Below are 17,359 nucleotides of genomic sequence, written 5' to 3' on the forward strand. Positions count from 1 at the left end.
ACGAATAATATGGCATCATAGGGTTAAGAAAACTGGAATTTTAAACATCTATAAAATAGTAATAACAAAAAAAAAATCATCCCATATGGGGCAACACCACCAAAACTGTGGCAAAGCATTGAAGGAAAAATGACCTGAAAGGACAACAAAAGTCCCGACGGTCCTACAAGAGGTTGGGATGAGTCTGCACACCAGAGTGTGAGGAGCTTAAGTGTCTAATATGTTTCTCTCTGCTCTATAAAATATTATGGCTTGTGATCTGTTAGTTAAAAGCAAACACCCCCAAAGCACAGACATAGAATTGTATCATTCAATCTGCACCCATCTGTCCCTCTAGCACCACCCAATTCTTAGACATCTCTTCAGTGCCAGCTCATCCCTATCATGGCTCCATCAGACATCTCCCACCGCTCTGGAGAGAAGCCACGCAGCTATCCAAGTGAACTTAATCAATTCCTCCTTCGATGGAGCACAATTCTACCGTTACAGCCCCTCACACCCCCATCCATCCTGCCGCTGTTCGCCACAGCAGCAGCAGCCGGCTGCGCCACACAGATGGGCCTCTGCTCTGCCATGAAATAAGCTCAGTTTGTGCAAGTGGGTGTGTGCTCTACATACTGTGCATCTGTGTGTCTCAGACACACAGCAGTGGCAGGTGATGGCGAAAAGTTTGAGACATATTCTAGTGGGCAGGCTATGAGTCAACGGGGGAAAAAAACCGCTGTGGTTTAAGCATCGTGTTTGTCAAGCGGAAGGTCACTGTCCACCCGTGTCCGTCACTCACACTGACGAGCATAACAAGGGAAAATACAGATGCTTTTCGAGATAATGCGGATGCTTTTCATATATTGTCTTGGCTTCCTGTTTGTCCTCATGCAGACAGCATAGCTGGAGAAATCAGAACTTGTTTCCTCCCGCCCCCCCAGCAGAAGCTGCTTGAAGCCATTTCCTACAGTTGCTACCACAGCTTGCCAAGGAGCATAATCTGTCATTGTGAACTTGTTCAAACTTGACTTGTGGCTCGATAAGAAACAGACTTTTGCGGTTTATGAAGATAAAAGACATGAGAATTTGTGGATATAAGGCTTCCCTTGATGCTTGAGCATTTTTTTCTAATTCACTTATTGTGGTATTTGAAATTTAACGCTGGACCTGTCTAGAGGTGCAAAAGGAGGGGCTTCAAGGCAAGCATGTATACAACGTAACTAAGATTAAGACTGTACTTTATTTGATCCCTGTAGGGAAATTAAGTTGTAACTAATTACTAGTGAATAAAACTGGCTGTTTAAGCATGCATGTTAGTTAATGGCGGTGTGTGACCATAACCTGTGTATAAAGAGATGGACGGAACCTCTGTGACATCACCCATAGGTTTCTGAAGAGCTGAATTGAAGCTTGGTGGGCGGTTCCTACCATCGCCATCTTGGCAGCGGCATGCGCGTCGTCTCGCCCTGATAATACAAATATAGGTGCAGCTGAGAGGGGAGCCGTAAGTGTCATGGCGGATGATTGACATCGAGCAAACTCCAAGCTTTCTGTAGCTAAAAGCTAACCGAGCTAACTCCAAGATAATGGGAGCTAACCAGCTTATGGAGGTAAGCGGGCTAAAGCAAAGTCACGTTGTTAACCGGCTAAAAACCGTGGTTGTTCTACGTTCTTCTGACTTGAAGCTGGAGATTGGTACCCGTCAATCAAAAGGACACGCCCCTAAATATGCCGAACTTCGAGATTAAATTACTTTTAAATGGGCGAGTTAGAAAAAAAATTCACTCCCCCCACAGCTGTCATGAAGGTAAACCTGACCTATAAACCGAAAATGGATTTTTGAACCAGGCTGTAAACATGTTTATTTCTGCTGTGAAGTTGGCCTTTTTAACATGGGAGTCTATGGAGATTTGCTCTGTTTTGGAGCCAGCCCCTAGTGGATGAAGGGGGAACTGCAGTTTTATGCACTTCCGCATAGGTTTTACATTTAACCGCCGAAGGTTGCCGCTTGTGTGTGACCTGTAAAATATAAAAAATGGGTTGTTTTTAAGAGAGTATGATCATACAAATGTAACAATTCCTGTAGGGGCAAATTGTAAAAAAACGTCTATATAAGACAGGAAATTGTGTGTGTGTGTGTAGGGTGTATGTTAGGCCGGAAATGAAATGCATTTTTGACCGCTTTGCTGGGAACATGCTGTAGATGCAGAATGCTGTTTGTTTATGTAAAATGGACATGATGGATAAAGAAATGGGAAATCTGCTTTTTAACTGCAACTGGCAGTGTCCGGACAATTTATCAACATCATCCACACCATGTAAAGCGAGTCAGCAAAACTTTCTGAATCGTAACATTCCAGTGGCTTAAAGCATTGGCTTAGCCCCTTCAATTCCAGTGATCAGATGCACACAGAGATAGTTCCATGCACCAGGCAAGCAGCACAGAGCCAAGGCTGCCTACTGCAGGGATGACCATGCACCTAGGAAGGGGACAGATAAGGGTCCAGTTGGAGTCCTCATGGTCATGGGGTATAAGCTACGGGGGACCACAGATGATGGCCTGCTGACCCCACCAGGACTCAGCCTTCTGAGTAACAGTCTTGTGCTGGACCTAGGGCCTCATTCCACCCCAGACAACCACTCACCATGTGATCAGTGCCCTTCCCAATGCCACTGGTCAAACACCCCCAACAACATTACTATTACAAATGTTTTGGTAAAAACAGACCATTTTGAGATTTAATTATTTAAATTTGTGGCTGTGTAAAATTGAAATAAAACAAAATGCAATAAACAGATTTTTTCATTCCCAATAGAACAAATTAGATGCTGAAACCGGAATATTTGACATTTTCATGAATCTGAACTCATTTTGAATTTGACAGCAGCAAAGCATCCTAAGAAAGTTGTAACATGGACAACGATTGGCTGCATAAATAACTGGCACAAGTACAAAAAACTAGAGTAGCATTTGACAATGAAGTGCACAAATCAGCAGCATGGGTATGAAGGAGCACCTCAGAGGGGCAGAATATCTCTGATGTAAAGATAAGCAGATGTTCCTGAAAGTGTCTAAAAAAATGGTGGAATAATTACAATAAATTGTCCCTCAACCTAAAATTACAGAGGATTACAATATTCTACAATAACATGTTAAATATTGTCTTTATAATAAGTTAAATAACAACATGCTAATTTAAAACAGTTAATACAGTTTGAAGCTCATTTATATAAAGTTATCACGAAAAAACACAGTGCTCGTTCGTTATAGCCCTAATCTTCATTTTATGTTTTATTTGACCTTTTCCTTGAGTTTTTTGTCTTGTCCAGCATTTAAGCAAGCAGAATGTTGGTCTGCATGCTGCTAGATGCTGCGACCCTTCTAGATATAATGAGCCCCTTGATATCCTGGATTCTTTTTTTTTTTTCCTATTTATTTTCATAATTGTTTGCATTACAGAGTTTGTTCTCCTGAACCTTATTTTTCCATTTTTGGTTTTAAAAAATGGTTGCAAGAAAGTACCCAGTTTAATGATGCAAAAGTGTTGACATATGGCAAAAAAAAAAAAAACCAAAAACACAACAATACCAAAAAACAGATTACATTTGTTGTCTGTTGCTTACACAGCAGATATGCTTCTCAATTAAATCCGCTGTACACCGTGCATTAACTTCCCCCAAACTCTGGCTCTCCACTCCGAGGACGAGGTGCTGTCACACTTTCTTTAAGGAGCGGCGAGGGCTGTGTAGTTATTTCTCTGCCCAGAAAACGATACGTATAATTACTGTGGAGAAACACGGGGGGAAATGGTGGGTTAGCTGACATCTCCATGCTTACTGTGAGCAGATGCTGTCAGAGAGCAGGGAAACAAGGCGTGGTGTAAGTACACACAGTGAAAATTAGTTGCTGGGATGCACTTTGTGGGTGTCTGAGGACAGTAAACAGATTCTCACCGGAGAAGAAGAAGAAAAAAATAAAAAGAAAAGCACGAGAGAAATTTAATGAAAGCCATGAGCTGCAGGGGCCAGAAAGAAATGTTTGCACTTAAAAAGCATTTGTTGCAGAAGAGCAAGCATACACAATCCTCATGGTGAAGGATGAGACCAAATGCATACAGATCCAGAAAATTCAGCCGCACAAAAAAATAGTTTTGTGCATTAAAAGGATGTTTTTGTCTTTCAAAATAAAGCTCAGGTCTAGTTTGATGCAGTGTTCAGTAACTAAAGCCCTTGTTACTCTAACATAGTCCTTACCTGCTTTAAATGATGCTTCAAGATAGGATTTTTACATGTTTTTACTACATTAGCACTGACCTCTGTGTGTCTGTCATCATGTGCTCAGGCTGCAGTCTGCTTGTTTCCTGCCTTAGAGAAAGAAAACTTCCTTCACCTCTGGAGTCCAAAATCTGTGGATGCCTTAAAATTCAAACTAATAATTTATCTATTTTCACTGCAGTTTCTTCTACCTCAGCTAAGACAGCAGAAATGTAGACGCCTCTGCTGGGAGCCCAGGAAGGGCTGCCTCCTGGATGCTGCAGCTCCACGCTCTGCACTTCCTCCTGTCCGTGCAACTTAATGTATTTGCTCAGAGTGGGTTTTTGTGGGCGCATGTTGGCTCACTTGTTTTTTTCAGGCCTTACATAATTATACAGACAGCATATAAAATATAAATATCCCAGTTGCAGAGTCAAAATTTGCATCCTCCACCTCCTCCTCTTTCAGCTTTCTTCTAATCTCAAGGGGTCACCACAGCGAATCACCTGCTTCCACCTACCGATCCAGTACAAAAGCCGTGATTGTATGTTTTTGTTGGCATGTTTTACCCCGGATGCCCTTCCTGAGGCAACCCCTGCATTTATCTGGGCTCAGAGAATACCAGCTTGTGCTCCCATTGGTACTGCATCGTGAGGGACTCAAACCCCTGACCCTCAGGTGCTACCTCCAAGTAACTGCCACCCCTCAGAATCAACACCTGCATCCAAACAGATTAAAACTTTTTGGTATTTTTTTGTGATCCTGCCTTTTTTTTATTTTTTTTTTATTTTTTTTTTAGTCTTTATTTCCTTTGTCTTTGTCATGTTTTTGGAGAAGTTTGGTGACATTTTGGTGGTGAATCAGAAGTGATGCACTTTTTATGGCTTTGACAGAATTTTATTTGAAAAAAAAAAAAAAAAAGATAAAACGAGACTGATCTACGAACAGTCTTCATTTACAGGAATTGGACAAGGGAAAAGCAGGAATGTATTCAGCAGGGTATATGTTGCTCCTTGTGCATGTTTAAGGACATCTTGTGATGTTTCCTAGTTGTCTGCTACTGTTTTTCATGAGGCCACCACACACACACCTTGTCTATGAAGCCATGCTGTAACACACACAGAATGAGGTCCGGCATTGGCCTGCAGGAATAACCACAGACCATCATGGTGGCATCTGTCTTCTACCTCAATGGTACATATTCTGGCAGTGCGTTCCATAGACACCTCCATACCATGACAGATGCTGTCGTTTTGCCTTTCGATGGCGACAGGCTGGATTGTTTTTCTCATGTTTATAATGTAGAACAAAGCATCAGTTTTTCCCCCAAAGAGGCTGAAATGTGAGCTTGTCTGAGAAAGACAGTGGACACATGTCTACGTGCAGAGATGATATATGGCTTTCTCCTTGCGTTCTACAGTTTGAGGTTACATTTCTGTATGCAGCAGTGGCCTGTGAATGAAAATGATTTAACAAGGTACTCCGGAGTATATATGACTATATTGATCACAGTGACATGACGGTTTTTCATGCAGTGCTGTGGGAGGACTCAGACATCAAACACATCCAACAATAGCTTCCTGTTATAGCTTTTACACATTGACATTTTTTATTCTCCAAATCTTTAAGGGAAAAAAAAAGAAAGAAGCACATCAAATGGTGGGAAAAAAATATTTGCTATTCTTTATTAGGATTTTTTATTTTTTATTTTTTGCTTTTTCTCTGTTAAACTGACTGATACTCTGGAGTTTGGCACCAAGTGGTGAGCCTTAAAAGATTAAATATTTATCCCTTGTTTTATACCCATTCCTGATACCCTCTCTTCCTTGATGTGCTTAGCCTGTACCTTTAAACTTCCTGTCTTCCACTGTTCAAAAGGGAAAGGAAATATTGTCACATAAAGTCACATTTGCCTTCAAATATTCATCTTCTAGTCTTAAATCCAACCTTTACCATCATTATTGTTCCAGAACGCATTGGATAAGTAAAATAGTGTCAATTATTGTGGGTCAACAAGGCAGTAAAGACATGAGATTTTCAACTAAATTTATTTATCATGAGGGTTTTTAGAAAATTGCCAATAACAAATAAATACTAATTGTCAGGGTTCCTTTTTAGAGCTAAAATTCATTAATTTAGTACTTATCTAAGTATTTAACTGTATTTACACACTGACAATTTGTGAAAAGGTAAAACTAAAAAACTTTAGAAACCCCCCCGGATCAGACTGAATTGTCAGTCATTTCCCATTCCAGAGGACAAGAAAAAGAGGAAAAGCTTCTTCTCAATTATTTAATTTATACTCATGTCAAAGATATAAATACTTAAACAATTATAAATATATTGGTTGCATTTTAAAAGATGTCACATCCTTTTTGGAAATGGGTTTTGCAATTTTTTTCTGAGCATTTCATACAGTCGGACCCAATAAACCGACAAAGGCTGTAAAGCTCTTGGTTTTATCTGGCGACAGTTCACTGCAAACACATTAAGCAGAGGTGCTGTTGCTATAGTTACCTATAACTTCATAAACCTTGCACACACTGATTTAGAAGTGAGGATAAAAGGTTGAGGAAACTTGTCGTTTGACCAGCTGTAAGCAAGAGCATGTCCTGGGAATAACAAGCGGCGGTAATTTTCAGTTAATGATTGAAGATTTTTTTTAACAGAAGAGCGACAGACGTCTGCTTCCACCGACAGAAGAGTTGATATTGTGAAGTATCTGCTCATGCGGTGTCCACACCATGTCCTGTGAAATGACGGCATAGATGGTAAAATAATGACCTAGGCGGTGGATGTGAGGAGAGCAGTTCAGCTGAGTCTATGCACAGGAGCGTCTCGACGTCTCTGAAGCAGAGATCTCTCCACTCGGCTCATCTCTGCCGCAGAGAGTTTGCCGTCGTGCTTTAGCGTGGTTACGAACAACAACCTTTTTGTTTTTGTTTTTTTCTCCCAATAGCTCCTTTAATGGGTAAACAGGGAGATGTGCAACATTTTTACTGGTATTACTGCATTATTTTCAGCAATGCTGCATCTTTGAGTGTCACTTTGGTTGCTCACACTTTGTAAGCCTGATGTGACGAACATATCACAGCTAACGTGTTTTACTGTGACCACCAGCAGGAATTTACCTGCCAAAAGGCAGCTAAAGGCCTTTTTTTTTAATCAAAGCTGACTCATAGTATTTTCACAGGTTACTAGAGTACATAATCTCCATTTTTTAAAAAAAACAGATTCTTGGTGGAAACTATCTTCAATACAGTAGTTATATACAATGCAGTAGTTAAAAGTAAGAAGTTGGTGCTTAGGAACCTGAACCGCGAGCTTCTATTAACATGCTTCTCTAACTTTGTGCTCTTGAGAGGGAAACGTAAAAAAAATGAACAAAATGCACATTTCTAATGACTAAAATCTGAAAAAAAAAATCAATGCAGACCATCTTTCACTAGTGGGAATTCTCGTGTTGTGGTTGAATTGAAACCAGCATTCGGTCGGAGGCGTCTGAAGGAAGAAATGATTTGAGTTTCGAGTTCGCCGCCTGCCATTAATTTCTCCCAGTCCTCGTGTGCTAAAGGTAAGTATTAAAGATAAGTGGCTTAGCCTGATTACCGTTTAATAACTAGAAGGTGTCATAATTAAATTTCCATCAATCAGGGTACTCCGCCTCTAACAAATGTCTGAATAGTCTGAATCATTATGCAAATTAATAAGTAATATTCTTGGAATAAATTGGGGCTATTAACCAGTGGTACATGTTCTATCTGGTGCAGCTCATTGGTGCTGGGTTGTGTGTGGTCTGCATGATAATACGCTGCGCTTAGATACCACTGTTTTTACTTTTGCTGCACTTGAGGCGCTTTGCTTTTTCCTCATTTGGCAGGTTATTAAATAAAACATCACAAAATTCAGTGACTTTGTTATAAAAATCCTCTTTTAAATTCTTTTATATTCCTTTGTTTGTGGGGTGAGAAGTGGATTTTAAGATAAGGGAGTTTATTAAGACATTTATCAATAATTTCTTTTACTGCTCTCTTCTGCCTTCACTTGAGCATTCAGGTTGTCCATCTGGCTGACCAGATTGGTGGATCTGGACGTCCATCTTTTACCTCTTACCTCACTGCAGCTCTTTGGGGCAGCAACTTGCTGAACTAGCTGAGAGATGTAGTCCCTTTTACTGTGTCCTTCATCTTTCCTGAGGCCTCCTCTGGATGGGAAGAGTCTGGAAGCCCTCCCAAGAGAGGCACCCAGGAGGCTTCCTAACCAGTTGGAACTCGTTTCGGCTGCTTTCATTTGCGACGCCATTCTTTCAGCCTCTACCCACAGCTCGTCACCCATAGGTGAGGGTTTGGAGCGTAGATTGGCTGACGGAGACCTTTTCATTCAGTCTCAGCTCCTTGTTAACCATGACAGACCAATGCAGAGCCTACATCCCTGCAGACGCTTCACCGATCCAGATGATCTCCTGCTCCATTCTTCCATCTTTCTTCCCTAAGACACTCGAACTCATCCAATCTGGCAGGATCTCATTCATGACTCGGCGAGGACTTTCCACCATTCAATGGCTGAAGATCAATGGACTATTTATGAGCACTTTGTTAACATTTTAGGTAGTACAACTTACCAAAAAGCAGGCATATGAAATGTTAAATTGCATGAAAATTATTGAGGCACATTAATTCCGTTATGTGGAGTTCAGGATGGGAGTTTAACTGTTTTTAGTCATATAAAAAAAAGGTTTAACCTTTGTGGGTTTTGACCCACACACATTTATAAGCCTTTGTGCACGCTGACAGATGTGCTGTGTGCTGACCTCAGGATCAGAGTCCTCGCCTTGGGCACGACCACATGTGGAGGGGCTTGGGATCAAACAGTTTATCCTGCAGTATGATGTGGAAAACCTGCTTTAACCACCTAGTGTGTTCATCACGCAACTGATAATCTAAACTTGATATTTTCCCCTTCAGAAGCGGACCTGGGGGCATCGTGCCACACCGCCTAGATGAGAATGTTTAACACCAGGAAACAGAAATGAAAAACACCAGTGAGCAACATTTTCATTAAGTAAGAAAACGCAGAGTCGAAAAAAACAAACAAACAAACAAAAAAAAACCCTCAACAGAGACAAACACCTGCAGTCATCACAGTTGCAAAGTTAGAACACGGTTATTAGAGCAGAGAAACTTTTCACTCTGCTGAGTCTTCAGGAGCATGAAGGAAGGAAGAGCAGAGAGGGAAGAAAAAAAAAATAGGGCAAGAAAATATCAATATGAGAAATGAACGATGTGGGTGCTCCCTCCCTTTTAAAACGCTGGTGGCGGGAGCCACTCAATATTCATCGATTAGAGGCGATGCGTCGGCGGGAGAGAGAGCTGACGTGCAGGGCGAACGCTCCTCTTGTTTTTCTAACCCCACGAATCAGTTCTTTTGTCTACAAGGCAATTTATTTCAGAGATAAAACAGCCTGTGGTTAAATCCAGAGCCCGGCAGCACTTTTTTGCCTTTGTTTTTTTGTTTTGATTTTTGTCTGTATTGCAGCCCAGGGTGCAAATTAAGTTAAACCGGCAGTCAGCCTGACCCTGATTGGTTCTACTTCTGAGCTGAGATGCTTAAAAATGGCTAAAAGACAAATAAGATGGATGTTAGGTAACACATCTCATGTGTTCTGCCTTGCATCATTCTGTAACATCAGCTTTTGTTTAAAAGTGCCTCTTAAGGCCACGCTAATGATTGTATAAAGTAGCTGTACTCAAACCACAACCGTCTAAAATCTACATCGGAAACGTAGCTCAGAGAGGCGACGGAAACGACGGGAGGCGAGGGCAGGCTCTGCTCAGCAGGTTGCTTCTGCAAGTGGAACAGAATATAGCTTTGTCTTCCTTTTGATTATCGCTGGATGTTAGCTTGCTATCTGCGGACGCCAGCTACACTCCTCAGCTGCTTTTTCTTCAGCAATCTGCTGCTCTGCGTCATGCCACACACACACACACACACACACATACGTTCACAATTAGCACCTATGTATCATAAAACGTGTAGAGGAATGTGCAAGCATGAAAAAAAAACCACACATACCTCCTACTGTCTTTAACGTTTCCTTCTGTTTTATCAGTGGCTTCGTTTCAAAGTACAGAATCTCTGCTTTCACATGAAAGGAAGAACTTTCACACTTTCCACCTGCTTCTTTCCTCTTCTGCTCACTCATTCAGCATTATCTCTCCCGAGTTCTCCTGTGTTCATGCCATCTGCTAGATTAATTGATCAAAAAGCCTCAGAATGTTCCTCGACGTTTGCTTGATTGAATTTGGGACAGCCGGAGCCTTCATATTTTTCAACCCGGCTTCCCGCGCCCCTCTGCCACTTTAACACACTTCTCGTCTGTCTCTCCTTCCGCTTTCGGCTCTGCCTTTTTCATTGTCGCTGCTTTTTATATTCCTCACCATTTCAACACCTACATACTTGGTAATAACCGAGATAGTATATCACACAAGAGGAAAAACGACATTTATGTGCTAAGCTTGGGGGGACAAAAAGGAGAAAAAAAAAAGGGAATAAAATTCAAGGTGCATGCGAGTGTAGGAATAGTTGAACATCTTTAGCTTGAGTCTTCCGAGATTCAACACTTTTTATTTTCCTTTTTAAAGCTAGTGTCTCCTAAGCATTACACTCTTGTTTTTCCTGATCGAGCAACAAAGACACAGGGAGTCCAAGTGGTCAATCAAAATCCAAACAAAAGACCACGAATCGGGCAAAGTGCTGGGACACCCAGCGTGTATCGGCATGTGCATTTGAGCATACAGTTTTCTTTAGCTTTTTTTGTTGTTACAATGCAACATTGCAAAGACTTTGTGTGTGTGCGTGTGTATAATGGTCAGACTTTGTTAAACTATTGTTTTTTGCAGCCAAACAACCCTGCTGCGATCATCCATGTAGCACAAGGCTCCACGATCAGTTGGATCTGAGTATGAGCTCCATGCTGGGCTCGGTGTGTGTCAGAGGGAGCCTGACAACACAGCGAGACGGGTATAGATAATTTACATTACAGCATCCAGAGTGCTCAGCGGAAAGTGATTATGACACTTGTAAGGTTATGAGTCAGTATTTCTGGTCATAACTGGCAGTTCCCTGCTCTTCGACAGAAGGAACAATGAGTTTAATTTTGATTAACACCTTGGAGAAAATGGGCTGCATGGCGGTGTGGCAGTGGTTTGCACATCATTTCAGCAATAAGGTTTCTGGTTTGAACCTTAGCAGGGCAATTCTGTGTGCAGTGTGTGTTCTCCCCATGCATGGGTTTCTATTTGGCTTCTTCCTACACTGCAAAACCTTATCGTCAGGTTAATCTATATATAACTTTTCCTGAGGAGTGAGTGTAAATGGTTGTCTCTCCTTGATGGACAGGTAACCTGTCTAGTGTTCTCTCACCTTGTAGCTACTGGGATGGGATGGATACAGTGCATCCCTGTATACACAGCTCCAACACTAAAGTAACACGTTTTAGATCTGAATTAATGAAATATTTTTATTAAATACTTTGTTCTTCCCATAGTTGAATGTGCTGACAACAAAATCACACAAAAGTTACCAATGAAAAACAAATGTATCAACCCATGGAGGTCTGGATTTGGAGTTATACTCAAAATTAAAGTGGAAAAACACACGACAGGCTGATCCAGTTTTGATGTAATGTCCTTTAAACAAGTCAAAATGAGGCTCAGTAGTGTGTATGACCTCCCTACAACGTCTGGATATGCTCCTGATGAGGCTGTGGATGACTCATGAGGGATCTCCTCCCAGATCTGGACTAAAGCATCCACCAACTCCTGGACAGTCTGTGGTGCAACTTGGCGTTGGTGAATGGAGCGAGACATGATGTCCCAGATGTGCTCATTTGGATTCAGGTCTGGGGAACGGGCAGGCTAATCCATCATCAATGCTGCGACGTTGGTAGCTTCCTTTAATGTTAGCTTTCGAGTGTGCACATTGCATTCTTAGCCTTAGGAGAGCCCGTTTGGGTTGCGTCCTCCACATGTTTTGAATTCAGACCCACAGGTGAATAAAGTAAAATAAAAAAATTTTAGCTTCCATTTTCTTTTTTTTATATACATTTTTGTGTGTTTTGTGGAAGAATGGGAGCATGAAACGTAGCATCTGCACTTACAAGGGTATGGCAGACTAGAGTACTATGGGTAATCCTCACGCTTTCTCATTTCACTTACGGTCTTCATGAAACCCTCCACAGCCTACGTAGCCTGCACACTCCATAGTGCGCAGACACTGAATTGGGACACCGCTATGTGTTTTTAGTCGGTACGATTGCTTTTCTTCCTGTTTCCGATGCCTAATGTTGATGAGCCCCAATTTAGAAGCTCTCTTTAAGAAGGTTTATGAACACACAGAATACTTTCTTCCTCTGAAAGCTAGAGGAGAAAGGAGTTGTATTGGGTTCCCATGGGTGTGAAATTCCCAGGGAGAAACCCTGGCACTGTCCTGAGGTTTAGGTTCTGAGGGGTGGAGTTGGACTGTAATTCAAGAAATGGAGACCGTTCACCAGGTCATCCAGCATATCAAGTCTTCCAATCCCTTAAAGCACTTGGCAGACTTGATCAGTGGGTTGTAAGCCCTTGGAGAATGGTTTGGCAGTGAAGAACATGTCTTATAATGGTAACCATTTCACTGTGTCTGATCAAAGGCAAAGGCCTGTTGTGGCTGAAGGGGAGAAAAGCGGCAAGGTTGGGCATATATCCATGTTGCCTGGAAGGGCCTGCTCAGAAGCTCTAGTAAAAGTGACAGAGGAGCATCCTTCTCTGATAAAATGGTTCTGACAGGAAGTGTTATTTCTAGATGTCCAAAGTGAAATTGTAATGCTTGTTTCTGTGGTGCAGTTACTAACATTAAACAGAGGCACATTGAGTAATGAGTGATAGTGAGCATCGTGGTTCTGAGATTTGCTTTATATGCCTTTCATATATTACATATTTGCGGATGCCATTACCCTAATTGTGTGGTTTGTCATGTTACCCGTAGTTATAACAAAGTTGGCTTTATTTTATTTTAAGTCTTTTTTTGTATGAAGACCACACTATCATCACATAAAAGTTTAGAACATTTGTTGCTGCTTTGGTTTAATGTAAGTTTGTATGAAAAAAGCTCTAGTTGCTTTTTCCCTGTATTTAATTTTTATTCAGTAACAGGGGAGGTTTCCAATGTATTTGATAAAAATACTTGGATCAAAATATACTCGAGTAAAAGTAGAATTACCCATTTCAAAAACCCCTTAAAAAACTACAAATTACACACCAAAACCACTCAATTACAGTAACGTGAGTGTAATTTGTTACTTTCGACCTCTGTCGCCTGCCTACCTGCTTGCTTTCCTTCCTTTAACTTGTGTACATGTGGAGACTGTAGAAGGTAACAGCTGTGTTGGAATTGTCTTTACATTTTATGGTCATTGTTTGTCAAGTGTGTAAAGTGTTTTAGTGACTGACAATGTGGTTAAGATTTTAATTAAAATGTGTTTTGTAAATTGTTCCAGTACCTGAACAGTGTGTTAAGTTTTCGCCAGAAATATGTTTGATTTGAAAAATGAGTTTAGAGTCCTGAGAATTTGGTTCAGAGAGAAAGTTTTGTGTTTCATTAAGTGAGAAAACATTTTGCTGGTGTCCAGCCAAACATCCTGCTCTGCAAACAGTCATTCGCATTAATTGGTTGTTGGTCAAGGAGTGCCCAAAAGCATAAAGCATATAACACAGATACAGTAACTTGATACAGTAGGTGAAAAGGCTTACTTCTTGAGTCCACAAAGTCCTATACGTAACACTTTATTGTTGTCCCTGAGGTGCAATTTTTTTTCACAAACCAAGCCTTTGGACCCCATACCACCAAGTGGGCAAAGCTACGCATGCTACATATCCTGCTACGTTGCCAAATCAGTAACATTCAGCTTTTTAGCAAGGAATTGTTATCCTAAGTATTGCACGGAGTAATGGCAAATACAATAATGCCTCTGGAACGTGGGTGTTTCTTTTTCAATATATATACAGAGCTACTGATGGAGCAGCTCTTTGACGGAATTCGGTGCAGCTGAAATCAGCGAAAACTGGCAACTCTGACAGGGTCAGTTAGGACCATTATGACAGCAAAGTTTTTGGAAGTAACCTGCAGCTCTTGTTTGTGGGGGGGTACTGCTCCGTTGAGGATCATTATGACTTCATAGCCTTTTCAGAAATCCAGTGGCTGCTTCACGAGCCAAAAGTCAAGAGTCAGTGAGCCGCATGCGGCTCGTGAGCCACGCAGTGAGTAACACTGGTCTGTGGTGACTGTTTTCAAATATCTGTAATGGGATGATCAGTGGTAGGTTTATTGTTCACGGTCTGCTTTTCTGTTTCTCCAAGACACCAACCTAAACCACCTCATCCTGCCCTTGTGCTTTTGGCCTGCCCTCAAAGCATCTTTCATTTCAGAGAACACAGATTGCCTCAATAAATTTGTTTTTAATGCTCTTGCCCACCTGATGATCAAAAATGGTCCATTTCACTGAAATTATGCGCATGAATGAGTAAGTCAGAAGCAATTTACACACTCACAGATATTTATATACACAATTTTACATACACTGCATTCAGGACATGCTCATGTATGGGGCTACAGTGTGAAAACATCCGTAAGTGCTGCTAATCAGCGATATTAGTTTATCACAGCTGGAAATCACTTAAGCAGCTCGGGCTTAAGTACATTGTTTGAATTGATAATAATGGTAAGGAAGTACTCTTTGGCAAGTGTTAAGAGTGCACAGACTTATTTCTGACATTGACTGGACCGTTTCTTTTTTGTTTACATTGAGGGTCACCTGCTTTACCTGCTAGTCTGTTCTTCCAGCTATTTCAGCGACATGTTTGCACATCTGTGACTGATACAAAGGAGACTTGTCACGGATGTTCCCAGTCTCCCTATAAAGTACCCTAATAATTCCCAAAGTTTTTCAAACTGCGTAAGTTGCAGTATAATGCAAGCAATTTGCAGTGAATGTATTGATTTGATGATTGGATGGATAATAAAGGACTGTAAATCATTCAATAAATGCTATAATTGGTGGTGCAGTCTGGGCATTAAGAGTTTGCTCTACTCATGACATGGTGTCTAATTTTTGCAGATAATAAAGTCCTTTTTGCTTCCTCGGGCCATGGGCTTCAACTGTCACTGCAATGGTTTACAGTTAAGTGAAGCAGTTGGAGATGATGATCAGTATCTCCATAAGTCCTAAACCATGGTCCTCAACCAGGGAGAAGTCTCCTCTTCTGAATAAGATCCTGGCCCAAATGGAAAAGTTTAAGTATCTCCAGTAACTGTTCACACCAGTGGGAGGTAAATAACAGAAGAATGGCAGTGAGATCGATGTGGCATGCACAGATATGTGGACTCTGCATCTGTCTATAGTGGTGAAGAGGGAGCTGTGCCTAAAGGTAAATCTCTGAAATGACCAGTTAAACTACTTTCCCACCTTTGTCAATGAACTGTAGGTAGTTACCAAAAGAACAAGGTTGTGGATACAAGTGATACAGATGAATTCCCTTCACAGGATTTCTGGTATTTTCCTTAGAGATGAAGCGAGATTCATGGGGCTCAGAGTAGAGTCGCTGCTCCTCTACATCAAAAGGAGCCAGATGAGGTGACTTGGGTATTGAGTTAGGATGCCTTCTGGGCACCACTCTGGTGAAGTATTCTGGGCATGACTCACCAGGATGAAGCCATGGAGAATATCCAGGACACACTGGGGGACCATCTCTTGGCTAGCTTGGAAATGACTTGGGATCCACCATTTCCATCAGGCTGGAGGAAGTGGCAAGGCAAAGGAAAGTCATAGAATTCTCTGCATAAGTTGCTGACCTTGTGACCCAACCTTGGATACATGATATAAAATTGTTGGATGAATTAATTTTTAAAAAATGTGATGGTTGATATTTTCTTTTTTGTTTGTTTGTTTGTTTGTTTTTTTTACCAATATTTGATATCCTGATTTGGTCCAATTGTTAATTTCCGATGCCAATATTAATCAATACTGATATTTTTGGAGCGAGTTGTGCTAAAAAAAAAAACTAAAACATCTGGGCAACCATACATGACAGCTCTTATAATTTTGTCATTTTAAGTTAGAGGAGACTTGGCGAAAGAGTTTGATATAAATGTGCATGGTGTGTAAACGTCATGAAAAAGGGTCAAACCAATACAGATTATTTCCAATATTGCATTTTAATGCTGATATCAGCCGATAATATTGGTATGTCAATAATATCGGACATCTCTTTTTAAAAAAAAAAAAAAAAAAAGTTCATCTCGCAGTCTGTTTCAATGTGAAACAGACTTCGTGACCAAGATTGTCTTCTTCAGTCATCATTTGAGAAAAGTTGGAAGTAGTCGACACCGAGCTGTCTTTAGTTTGCTAACTTTCAGTAAAACTTACTTGTTTCTTCAATACCAAACAGAAATGTCTAACATCAAGTGAATAATGTATGCAAATTTAGATTTACTTTGCTGTTCCCTTTCAAGTGTTGCCAATAAAAGTGCCATGTTCCTGACAGAACAAAAGCAAATATGGGGTGTATCAAAGGAAAGCGAAAATGTATGTAGTCAGGGTGTCAATTTGCAAGGTGACACACAATATGTGGTTTTCAAAACTCATTTGTTGACACCGGTTTTGAAGAAATTCTCCATCAAGCAGCTTTGACGCGGCTGCTGACGAGGGGGAAAAAATAGGGCCTTATCTTCAGGAACATGCCAACCCAGCTCAACTGTGATCAGGAGAAACAAAGAAGCTGGTCGACAGTGAAAGAAAACAGTCATGAAATAAGCCTCAAGGTTTGCTGCTGATATTGACATAACAACACTTGTGGCGTGGAAACAGAGAAATTTCAATTATTTCTTTATTTTGTTAAAGGAAGAGGCTAACACTCGGCAATCGATAAGTGTATTTGTGCATGTCGGTATGCATGAAAAGGAGACGGAGGGAGAAAAAAAATGCAATCAGTGTGCGCGTGAGCTTTCTCCTGACTGAGGATTTGGGTCATTTTAAAGAATATGGCTGAATCAGCAACACTCCTGCCACCGCTGAACTTAATCTACT

Source organism: Telmatherina bonti (assembly GCF_933228915.1).
Source record: "Telmatherina bonti genome assembly, chromosome: 18".
In the NCBI taxonomy this organism is placed as follows: Eukaryota; Metazoa; Chordata; class Actinopteri; order Atheriniformes; family Telmatherinidae; genus Telmatherina; species Telmatherina bonti.